We start from the raw sequence: 10,905 nt of genomic DNA on the forward strand, positions 1-10,905 counted from the left end.
GTGCACCTGGCCGTTCAGTTTGCATATAAGGAAAAATGGCCAGATGTGAGACTGTATACTGATTCATGGGCTGTGGCTAATGGCTTGGCTGGATGGTCAGAGAATTGGCAGGAACATGATTGGAAAATTGGTGACAAGGAGGTGTGGGGAAGAGTTTTGTGGATAGACCTCTCTGAATGGGCCAAGAAAGTAAAGGTAATCGTATCTCATGTGAATGCTCACCAAAGGGTTACCTCTGATGAGTAGGACTTTAACAATCAAGTGGATAAGATGACATGTACTGTGGAGACTGGTCCTCCTCCTTCCTCTGCCACTCCTGTCATCGCCCAATGGGCATGTGAACAAAGTGGACATGGTGGCAGGGATGGAGGTTATGCATGGACGCAGCAATATGGACTTCCATTCACAAAGGCTGACTTGGCCACTGACACTGTTGAGTGCCCCATTTGCCAGCAGCAGGTGGCAACAACTTGCGGGGCTGGGGCAGTGTTCTCCAGGAAGCTGTATATGCTCTAAACCAGCGGCCAATATATGGTGCTGTGTCTCCAATAGCCAGAATTCATGGGTGCAGGAACCAGGGGGTGGAAGCTGGAGTGGCACCACTCACTATTACTCCTAGTGATCCACTTGCAGCATTTTTGCTTCCTGTCCCTGCAACCCTATGTGCTTCAGGCCTGAAGGTCCTGGTCCCAAAGGAAGGAACTCTCCCACCAGGAAACACAGCACGGATTCCTCTGAACTGGCAGCTGAGAATGCCCCCTGGTCAGCTCAAGAGATGTACCTTCCAGTAGCGTGGCGAAGCAAGTCTTGAAGGAACCTCAAGTTACAATGACACAGTCCACAGGTAGGCGTCCCACAGATAGTGTAGCTTGCAAATGGAGGTACAGCAGGAGGCGCTAGGCCCTGCCCCCGTTGTCTGCAGGCTCTTAGCCACTTCGCCTTGCCTAGTTCTCACAGCAACCCTCCGAGGCAGGCACAGTTGTTGTGCCCACTGTGTATATGAGAAGTGAGGCTCAGAGAGGTTGAGCTGTTGTCCACGGTCACCCAGCCAGTGAGCACCAGAGCTAGACTTCCCAAGCTCCATGAGCACCCTCCTTTGTCTGTGCCCAGAAAGGGAGTTGCTCCTCCACATTCTAGTCACCCCCTCCGAGGAGCCCTCCCTTACTACTCCTGCACCTCCCAGGCAAGTGTCCTTCCCTCTGCCCCTCCTGTCACCTCAGGAGGCTGTTGGCCACATTTCTCTTGCGATTTTAATGACATTGAACCTCCTGCAATGAAGTTTCCCCTCCTTTGGGCTTGGGGCTTGTCTTTTCAATGTGAGAGTCACCTTTTTTCCTAAATAGATACATTTTTCATGCAACAGTCAAAGAAATGATATATTATAAAAATGATAACTATAGAGAATTCCTAGGTTAGTGGCTTGTCTTTCTATAAGCCCACAGTGAAATGTAAGACCAATAATTCCACAAGCATGATGCACCTGCTTAATTTAAGGTTCCCCCAGAAGCAAACTCTGAGGTGCTGAGAGCACAAGTAATTGATGTGTGAGCTGCATTTGGGAATGGTTTCTTGGTAGTTGAGTGGGGAGGGGAGGCAGGAAATGGAAGACAGACAAGAAAGAGCATGCTCCTATCAGGTGGCACTACTGTGGGCAACCAGAGCTTCATCTTGATGAGGGAGCATAAGGGATGGTGTGGATCATGTCAGGACTTTGCGTGGGTTTCCACCAATTGCTCTCAGTCATTGGTGGAGGGGAGCTCCACTGGTTACTGGTTTCCTGGCATTTCTGGCCTCCACGTGGACAGAGCAGACTCCAGTGGCCAGATAGGAACCCTCAGGTGAAGAGACACCGGCGCTGGGAGCCGTGGGAGCCACGGGAACCTGTGGTTGGGCAGTGCATCCACAGCATCTGCTGTTCATCCCAGGCCCCTGGAAAGACAGACAGACAAGAGCTCCACACTCAAGGAGCAGATGACCTATTGGGAGAGAGGGATGTTAATGAAATACACACACATACAGATATCAATCTAGAAAGGAGCCCCAATAACACAACAGCTACCCACTTGGTTGCTAGGTGAAGGTTGGCAGTGAGATGCCACAATGGTTCCACGGGTGAAAGACCAGGCAATGTGCTTCTATAAAGATGATCGACGTGAACACTCTTTCCGGGCAAGTCTATTCTGCCACAGGAGATGGCTAGAAGTCCACGGTCAACTAGACAGGCCTTTCCGACAACCACATCAGTGTAACTGAGCTGGGGAGAATGAGTGTGCCACTAGTGCTAAACAAGTTCTGTAGCTCGGTTCAGTTTTCTCATCTATGAAATAGGGACAAAACAGTAATATGTAATGTTGTTTTGAGAGTCTGTAAATGAAGACCTATATAACACTTGGCAAAAGATGTGGCCCAGAGGAGACTCAATACATGCTAGCTGTTACATCATCATCATTACTATCATTAGATCTATAGAGGGGATCACAAACAAGCCTGGACCATCAGAATGGCTTGAGGGAGGGCTTCTGCCATGGAGAAGGCCAGGGGGACTGCTGAGGCCAGTAGGGCAGTGGTCCCACCAGGGTGCAGGATGTCCTGGTAGCCCTGCACACACCCACACAGGCCAGCCAGGCAAAGGAAAGTGGGGCCTTGGGAGGAGCTGCTACAAGGCCATCTCCCACTTACCTTCTGGTTTCTCCAGGGACAATTTCCCAGCACTATCGGGGTCCTGATGAGCTCTGAGCTTTCCCTCAGGTGCGGCTGCTGATGTGCTTGGGTGACCATCTCTACCTAGTTCCGCAGCAACAGGCTGGCTCACGACTTGCAAGGCGATCACCTGGTCTCTTCCGTTTTGGTATCAACCTTGTTGATGTGTGGGACTTTTGGCTAACCTTCCTCTTGCTGTCTCTGTGAATGATAAACCCTCTGCTTCAGAAAGTAGCTTGTTCTATTTTGATGGGCCAAATCGATCAGGCTGTGGCCTTGGCCTTGACTGCGGTGTGCTTGACAGCAGGAGAGCATGTGCTGACAGCCAGGTGGGGGCAGCGGGAGTGGGACTGAAGCAGAGGGAAGTAAGGAGATGAACCATGATGGAAAGAGAACCATTGAGAGCCAACATTCACCCGGTGTCCTGGGCCCAGCGACGCCATAGACTTGATTCATGCAGTCCTCCGGATAACCCTATGAGGCAGGTGCTTGCTTTGGATGTGAACGGTCTTGTTCAAGGTCACACAGTGTGTGACATACGTGGCAGAGCCTAGGTTAGTACACAGGCCTCAGCACTGAGTTGCGGATGGGCTAGAAGGTCTTGAGTTGGTCCCGCTGGATCCTGAGGTCCACCTATCGGGTGGGGACAAATGTCCCTCTGCCCCTAAAGTGGGCCCTTCCCTTGAGTTCACAGAGCGATGTGAGGCGGGTGGGGGGACACACCGGAACCTGAGCTCACACCCTGCTCCTCTTGCACCTGGCTGACTCTGGAGACGCAGGCTCAGCAGAGGGTCGCTGTCTTCCCTGGCCTCACTACTGGTGGCCCCGTGGCTGTGGTCGCCGGTGGTCCCTGGTGGCTGGGCTTGCTGCCGGCAGGCAGCTCACACAGCTGCTGTTCACAGCAGCCAGACTTCCCCCGCAGGTCCCCAGGGCTAAGGGAATGTTCCAGAACAGCTTGGAGTCATTAGGCGCTCTCTGCTCAATCCGGTCTCTCGATCGGGTGGTGAAAGCCTGGTTTCAGACCTGGCGCGGAGCAGGGGTGAGAGAAGGCCTGGGCCTCTTCTGCTCTCCACCCTTCTCTCGTTCCCCCCTCAATAGGGAGAATGCAGAATGCAGCTCAGCCTCTACCCAGGCCGCCAGCCTCCGCTCGGCTTTTCCCGTGTGCCTTTCAGGGCTCCTTCCAGGAGAATTGGGCCCCTGGAGCGCCTGAACTGAGAGAGAGGGCAGCAGGGCTCTAATGTGGAGTCTGCTGTGTGTGATCAGGTAATGTCTCTGGACATCTGTCTGCTTTGTTTGCTGTCAGGAACTCCTGACAGTGTGTCTGGAAAACATTGATGTGGGAAAACAGATGCCTGCAAGGGGCTGGGACATGTGTTACCTGGGGGCCCCAGCTGGCCCGCAGCACACGGCAGCACAGAGCACCAGTCCACTCGCCGCACTCTGAAAGTGGGGACACTGAGGCTTGGCCAGTCACAGGGAAAGCTGGCCTGGGGGCCAGCCCCCTTCCCATCGTACCTCATCGTGTGATCACAATGACAGGAGCGGCCCTGATCCGTGGCGCCCTCGTGGGCAGGGTGGACACTGCTGCGGAGCTTGACACAGATTATATTGATGAATCCTTAGCCGGCGGCACTAACACCATCCCCACATTACACCGAGGAAACAAAGGAGGTGTGCGATTGGTCCAGGCCCCCTCCCACGGCTTCCACCCCCCGTGGGAACGGGACTGGGATGGTGACCTGCTGTACCGGTCCATTTGCTTCAATGGCAGTTTGTTTGGGACCAGATGACTTTGGAGGAAACGGTGAGAAGAGATGAGGGCTTAGGACTTTGCTAAGGGGCCGGATGAGAGACATGATAGAGCTTTTGGACCTAGCGTGGTGGGGACGTGGCAGGCACCCCTCAAATGCTCCTAGCTCAGGTGATGCTGGCGGAGGGGTGGCAGGTGGGGGAAGCGCGGGTCAGTGCCAGGCGGGGAGTCTCCCGGACGAGGAGGCACTTAGTCGGGGGAGGGCAATGACCACGGGCAGCAGCAATTCGAGTGTGAATCCCGACTCCAGCTTTGGCTAGCGTGTGAGCCTGGATACATGGCGGTGGCATATCTAAGCCTCCGTTTCCCTCTCTGTGAGACAACCCCCCTGAACAAGCACATGGTAAAGATTTGAAATAACTGGTAGATGGACCAGACACCCTGCGAGGCAGGAGTTCTAGGGGAGCCACCAGTCAGAAGACAGTGGTGGGAGGCTCCGCGTGGGACAGGAGATGCGCGGGGTCAGCTGTGGCCAGGAGGTAGGGCATAGGTAGCAGGGCTTCTCTGGTCTCTAGCATCCTGGTGTGGGCACTCGCAGCCTCTCAGAACCCTCTCCCCCGGGGGCCCAGGCTCAGCCTAGCTCAGGCCAGATGGGCTCGGGCAGAGACCCTGCCCTCTCCTCCCAATGATGTCTTTGTCCCAGGGAAGGGCAGCAGGAGGCCTGCCAGGGAGCTGACAGTGCCCAGAGGCTCCTGGCTCACACCTGCCCGGCCCTGGCCTGCTCCCTGCCAGAGGGTCCTACTGTCTGTGGAGCAGGGGTAGTTATACAGCCCAGCTTCCTAAGCCTGAGCCGGGCCAGACCCTCGGGAAAAGGGTGCAGTAGCTCCGGGGTTCTTCACCTTCTGGGTTTGAGCAAAGGGACCCCAAAGGGAAGCAGAACTCAGTCACTCCACCTCTACCTGAGGGAAAAGCCCAGAAGAGAGGGCTCGGGACCCAGGTGACTCCCCGCGGAGGGGACCCTGAAAGGTACCTTCCACTCCTCATGTCCCTGAGTGTGCGTGTCTGGAGTGATGGGGGCGGGAAGAGAGAGGAAGCCTCCCCCTGGAGCCCCGCGCTGAATTCAGACATCTGGCCTCCGGCACTGACAGAGAAGAAGTGTCTGTTTGCTCAAGCCAGCCCTTGTGCATTGCTGTTGTAGACGCACTGGATCACCGAGACGGAGTGTGTGGGGGTGTATGTGTGGTGTATACTGTGTGAGTGGGTGGTGTGGGGTCACCAGAGTGGATTCTGTATGGGACGTGAGTGAGTGTGTGCTGAGTGTATATTGTATGTGTGGTCTGTGGGTATGAGGGTGGTGTGTGTGTGGTATACGTGTGTGTGCATATGGATAGTGTGTGAGGATGTGGGATGTGGATGCCAGAGTGGAATCTATATATGGGGCATGTGTGTGTGGTGTCCATGGTGTGGGTGGTACGTTGTATGTAAAGTATATTGTATACGTGGGTATGAGCGTGGTGTGTATGTCTGAGTGTGTGTATGTGTTGTATATTGTATATGTGGTATGCGTGTGTGTGTGTGGTGTCTATTGTATATGTGGTATGGGGTATGAGGTGGTGTGTGTGTGAGTGTGTGTGTGGTGTATATTATATATGTGGTATGGGGGTATGAGGGTGATGTGTGTGTGAGTGTGTGTGTGGTATATATTATATATATGGTCTGTGGGTATGAGGGTGGTGTGTGTGATATGTGCGTGTGTGGTGCATATGTGTGTGTGTGGTGCATGTGTGGTGTGTGCAGACTGTGGATAGGGTATGGGGGGTGGTGGTAGTACATGTACGGGGTTGTGGGTGTGGTGTGGAGGAGCATGGAGAACCCCACTTGAAAGGGCTTGGAGCTGAGCAAGTTCCCCACTCCCTCTCTGCTTGGCCACTGCCTCTCAGAGCCAGCCATTATTCTGAGTGGCGGGTTGGGGGTCGGGGTAGGTGAAGGAGGCAGACCCTGTTTCTTCCCTGTCTTCCCTCATGGAACTCATGGTCCAATGAGAGAGGTCATAGCATAGAAGTCAACCAACAAGATGATGTCAGAGAGCCAGGCATGATGGGAGCAAATAAATTGGGGCGTGATGGGCAGGGGTGCCCCCTCTCTGTTCTCCCTTCTGACTTGTGGGGGATAGCAGGGGATGCAAGGGAGGGGTGGAAGCCCTCCGTGGAAGTGGGGAGGGCTGCGTGAAGACACATGGCGGCGACCTTGGGCCCTGTCAGTACATCCAAGCCAAATGCTTGACAGGAAGATGGGGAGAGCCCGGGAGCAGTGTCCCCACCACGCCCAGGCAGAGCTGGCATCCTTGCTTCCCACCCCCGACCCCAAGCAGCCAGAGGAGGTCCCTCCCTTTGAGAGAGAGAGAGAGGTCTTAAACTCAGACCAACTTCTAAGTTGCATTTCTTTCTCTTTCCTCATTTCTTTTCTTCTCTTCTTCTTCTTCTCTTCTCTTCTCTTCTTCTGCTTCCTCTCTCTCTCTCTCTCTCCTTACTAGACTAGAAAAGCCCAGGGAGCTTAAACAAATAAACTCCTAGAACAAATCAGGCCGCCTTGTTCCCAAACCCCAGGAGGAACTTGTTCCCCCTTGAAGCGGGGATCTGAGCAGAGGGACAAAGGGAACTGCACAGCCAGCTGGAAACACGGGCGTGGGCTGGTCCTGGAGTCAGGGCTGGTCTGTGGGGCCAGGGGGACCCCTGAAACAGCTGCCTCTTGCAGGTCAGATGTGCTGCCAGAGGAAAGGCCAAGAGAGGCAGGAGACAGTGAGGCCACCTGGAGTCTGAGAGGGCTCGCTGCCCCCCTGCCGAGTTCTGAAGTTCCAGCACAGGGCCCCCTGCAGAGCTGAGCGACTTCTAGACCTGAATCCAAGAGCAAGCACTGCTCTGGTGTCTGCAGATCTCCGAGCCCCTCCGAGACAGCGCTTCTGACCTCATTTGTGCAATGATACTCGAAGGGCCTCTCGGATGCCTCTGATCCTCTGATGCCTGGTTTCCTGCGAAAACACACCCTCTCCAAAGTCGTATCAGTCATTTACACTTTAGCATAAATGAGTCATCAGCAAGGCAAGATTTGGGAATGAGTCATTTCCAAGAGCAAGATTTGGGTGTCGAGAAAAGAAAGCGCACGAGCATGCAGGGTTTCAAACAGAAAGGCTGTCACGTTCATGGGCAATGGTAGTGGAGTGGGAGAGAAAGAGACAGGGGAGGGAGAGGGGCAGGAAGCAGGAATTTCTGACTTTTATCTTACTCCTTGGATGGAATCATAGCTCTTGAAAGTTTGTTTTCTCATGCACAATGAGTTTCCCTAACTCCTAGTTCTGTGGCAGCAGGGCTAATGTCTGTCACGCAATCACTGGGTACAAGACATCGCCAAGGGCCACACGGATGGTATTTCATTTAATCCTCACGATACAAAGCCTATGCAGCCCAAGAGGAAATGGGGACTCTGAGCGAACCAGCCGGAGCCGGAGGCAGAGCAGGAGCCAACTCCACATCCAAGGTGCAGATATTTGTATTTGACTGTGGGATCCTGGGCAAGTCTCCTCCCATCTCAAAGCCTTGGTGCCTCTAGCTGAGTCATTACTGAACTAGGTCATTCACAGCCCGCCTGTGCTGTGAACAGTCTGGTGTCAGAGCATGGTGGGAAAGATCACCACTGGACAACCCCTATCATCTGACCTCTACTCACATCAGCATGACCCACCTGCTTTCATCAAGGCCACCTGTGACCTTCGAATGAATGAACTGAGACCAGGGAGGCCTCAGGGCTTGCCCAAGGTCACACACTTAAGAATCTCAGGGCAAACCTTAAGAACCAGGGTGTCCTGGCCCACTCTAGCCTCCAAAGAGACATCTCCTCTGAGCATGCTCCCTAATCAGGCTCATTCAAGCTTCAGAGCCTGCCTGGGAGTGAGGCAGGGACTTGGCTTATGGTACAGGGACACTGCAGTTCCAAAGGGGTCCTCTGCTTCCTTAGTGGTGGAGATGGCACTGTAACTCCGCCCCATTTCTGATGACATCAAATGGTCAGTAGTCCGTCTGTCCCCCACTCCATGCCCGAGCTATGAAATCACAGGGGGTTCTTGATGCAAAGAGGCAACCAAAACAGGTTGCCAGTTTGAGGAGGGAGACCTTGTGTCTTGCTTCCCCTTCTCACGCTAGCACTTAAGTACCATTCTCCTAGACTGCCAGACTTTCTTGGTTGGCTTACTAAGAGACCACGGGTGCACGGGCCTATTGGCCTCCGGGGAGAAGCAAGTGGAAGGCAGTCCGGGAAGAGGGTGCTGGTTGAGAGAGTCTTTGCTCCTTGTGTGGGGCTAAACGTCCGTGGTTAGGACACCCAGAGGCACTTCCTCTCTGGGACATCAGTGCTCCCAAGTGACAGGAGCTCCGAGATGCAAATGAAACAGCCACTTTCACTGTAAGGATGACACTGAGCCTTTGACTGATGTGGGCCAGAAACATGGATTTGATCACCCCAACAATCAGCAATCACTTGCTGAGTAACAACTGTGTCTCACCGGGCCTGATGCTGGCCCTCCCAAGTGTGGAGATGAGCTAGGCACTAGCATGACATGCCTCAGTCTTGCCACTGTCATCCTGAGAGCGGGGACCCCCTTCCTCTTCCACCACCAGCATGCACCAAGGGCAGGGCTGGCCTCCTGAGGGGAGTGATGGTCAGACTGAAAGACGGGTTAGATTGTCTTCACCTCCCTGGTTGAAGGTCCTCCAGGCTGAGGTTCAGAGCTCTCTAACTGTGGGAGATCAAATGTCCTGGGGGGTTGAAGTACACAGGGAAGAAGTCTTGGAAGGAAGAAACCAGGGGAGGAGTGAACTCTTTCTTCTAACCTCAGCAGAGAGGTTAGGCATGCAGGTTCTGGAGGTGGACATCTCAGGTTCACATCATGGTTTTCCATGTACCAGTACTGTGGCCAGAGGTGAGTTACTTAGCCATGCAGAGCCTCAGTTTCTTTATCTGCAAACTAGGGATCAGGAGAGTACCCACCCCATAAGACTGTCTGAGTCTGAACCGAGCTAGTAGATGCAAGTGCTTGGTTCGGTGCCTGGCACATGCTGAGGAATGGGTAAATATGAGTTATTATTGTCATCCCACAGAAATGAAGGGAGCGTTCCAACCCCACGACGACCCCTGGCTCTCAGGGCCGATGAGAAACGGAGGTCCAGAGATGGGAAGTGACGTGCCCCCTTGAGTCGATTCAGACTCAGAGGGACCCTCTAGGACAGGGCAGAACTGCCCCTCCGTGGGAGTAGAAAGCCTGAGGAGGGGGTGGTGGTGGTTTCAGACTGCTGACTTTGTACTTAGCCACCCACTGTGTAACTCCTACGCCACCAGGGGGCCTAAGGTCACACGGGGAGCTAATAAGACGCACTGGTTGATGCACTCTTTCTTTCGCGTACTTGTCTCGCGAAAGGATGCAAAGAAGCCCCTTGAACCCCTGTCCTAGGCCCCCCTCCTTCTAGAACTCCCACCACAACAGGGAGATCGATGGGCTGTCCCCAGCCAGACGCGCAAACGTTGGTTCCCCTCTGAGCCAAGGGATTCTGGAGTGTGATGAGGTGCTGCTCAGACCCCTTCTGCAATTGGGAAGGACTTCAGTGAGACACAGACATCGGGGAGCAACGAGCTCTCTCCCTTGAACCCCATGGCTGTCTGGGCTGCTTTCTCAGGGGTGCCAGAAGTGGATGATGACAGGTGAAGTCGTCCTCAGGCGTCCTGACCCCGATAGCAAGCTCCCCTCCTGAGAGCAGGCTGCGGAAGCTGGCCCACAGCCTGGGGTCTGGGCCAGGGGTCCCTTCACGGGGCATTTGGCACCAGAGGGAGACACGGGTGCAGACGAAACATCCCCGCTTGTATCCGGACCCTCGTCTCTGGCTGACCCTTCTTCCTGGCTTGCCTTCCTGCTCGTCTTTTCCCTTGCCACTAGCTCCCATTTGTCAGCATTCCAGCCCAGTGACATGACACTCACACATGTGGCCGAGGAGAGCAATGGGCTTGCGTGACTAGCTTACATGGTTGGCCCACAGGAAGTGGGAAGGCTGTTCAATTTGGTAAGGAGGCATCAGCCAGAAATTCCCAGAGGGACCCGGGGCAAGTTTTCCCACCCAGCATCCCTTTAAACGTTCTTTCATGTCTAATCCTCTAGCATGCATCTCTGCTTCTGCCAGCAAGAAGCAAGACACAGTGGATAGGCACCCGCCCTGCTACTCTTCCCCAATCAACTATTGCCACACTGATGCTGCATGACAAAGCACCCCACCCCACCCCTCAGTAGCTTACAGGTCCCCTGGGGTTAGCTGGGTGGGGTGGGTTTGCTCAGGCTGCTTCTCGTGACACGTCTCTGGAGGGTCTACTTGTGTCCCAGTGTATCTACTTTGTGCCTCTCTTTTTCCTTGCGGGGG

Source organism: Echinops telfairi, unplaced genomic scaffold, assembly GCF_000313985.2.
Source record: "Echinops telfairi isolate 266 unplaced genomic scaffold, ASM31398v2 ScPeMD7_70;HRSCAF=299, whole genome shotgun sequence".
NCBI lineage: Eukaryota > Metazoa > Chordata > Mammalia > Afrosoricida > Tenrecidae > Echinops > Echinops telfairi.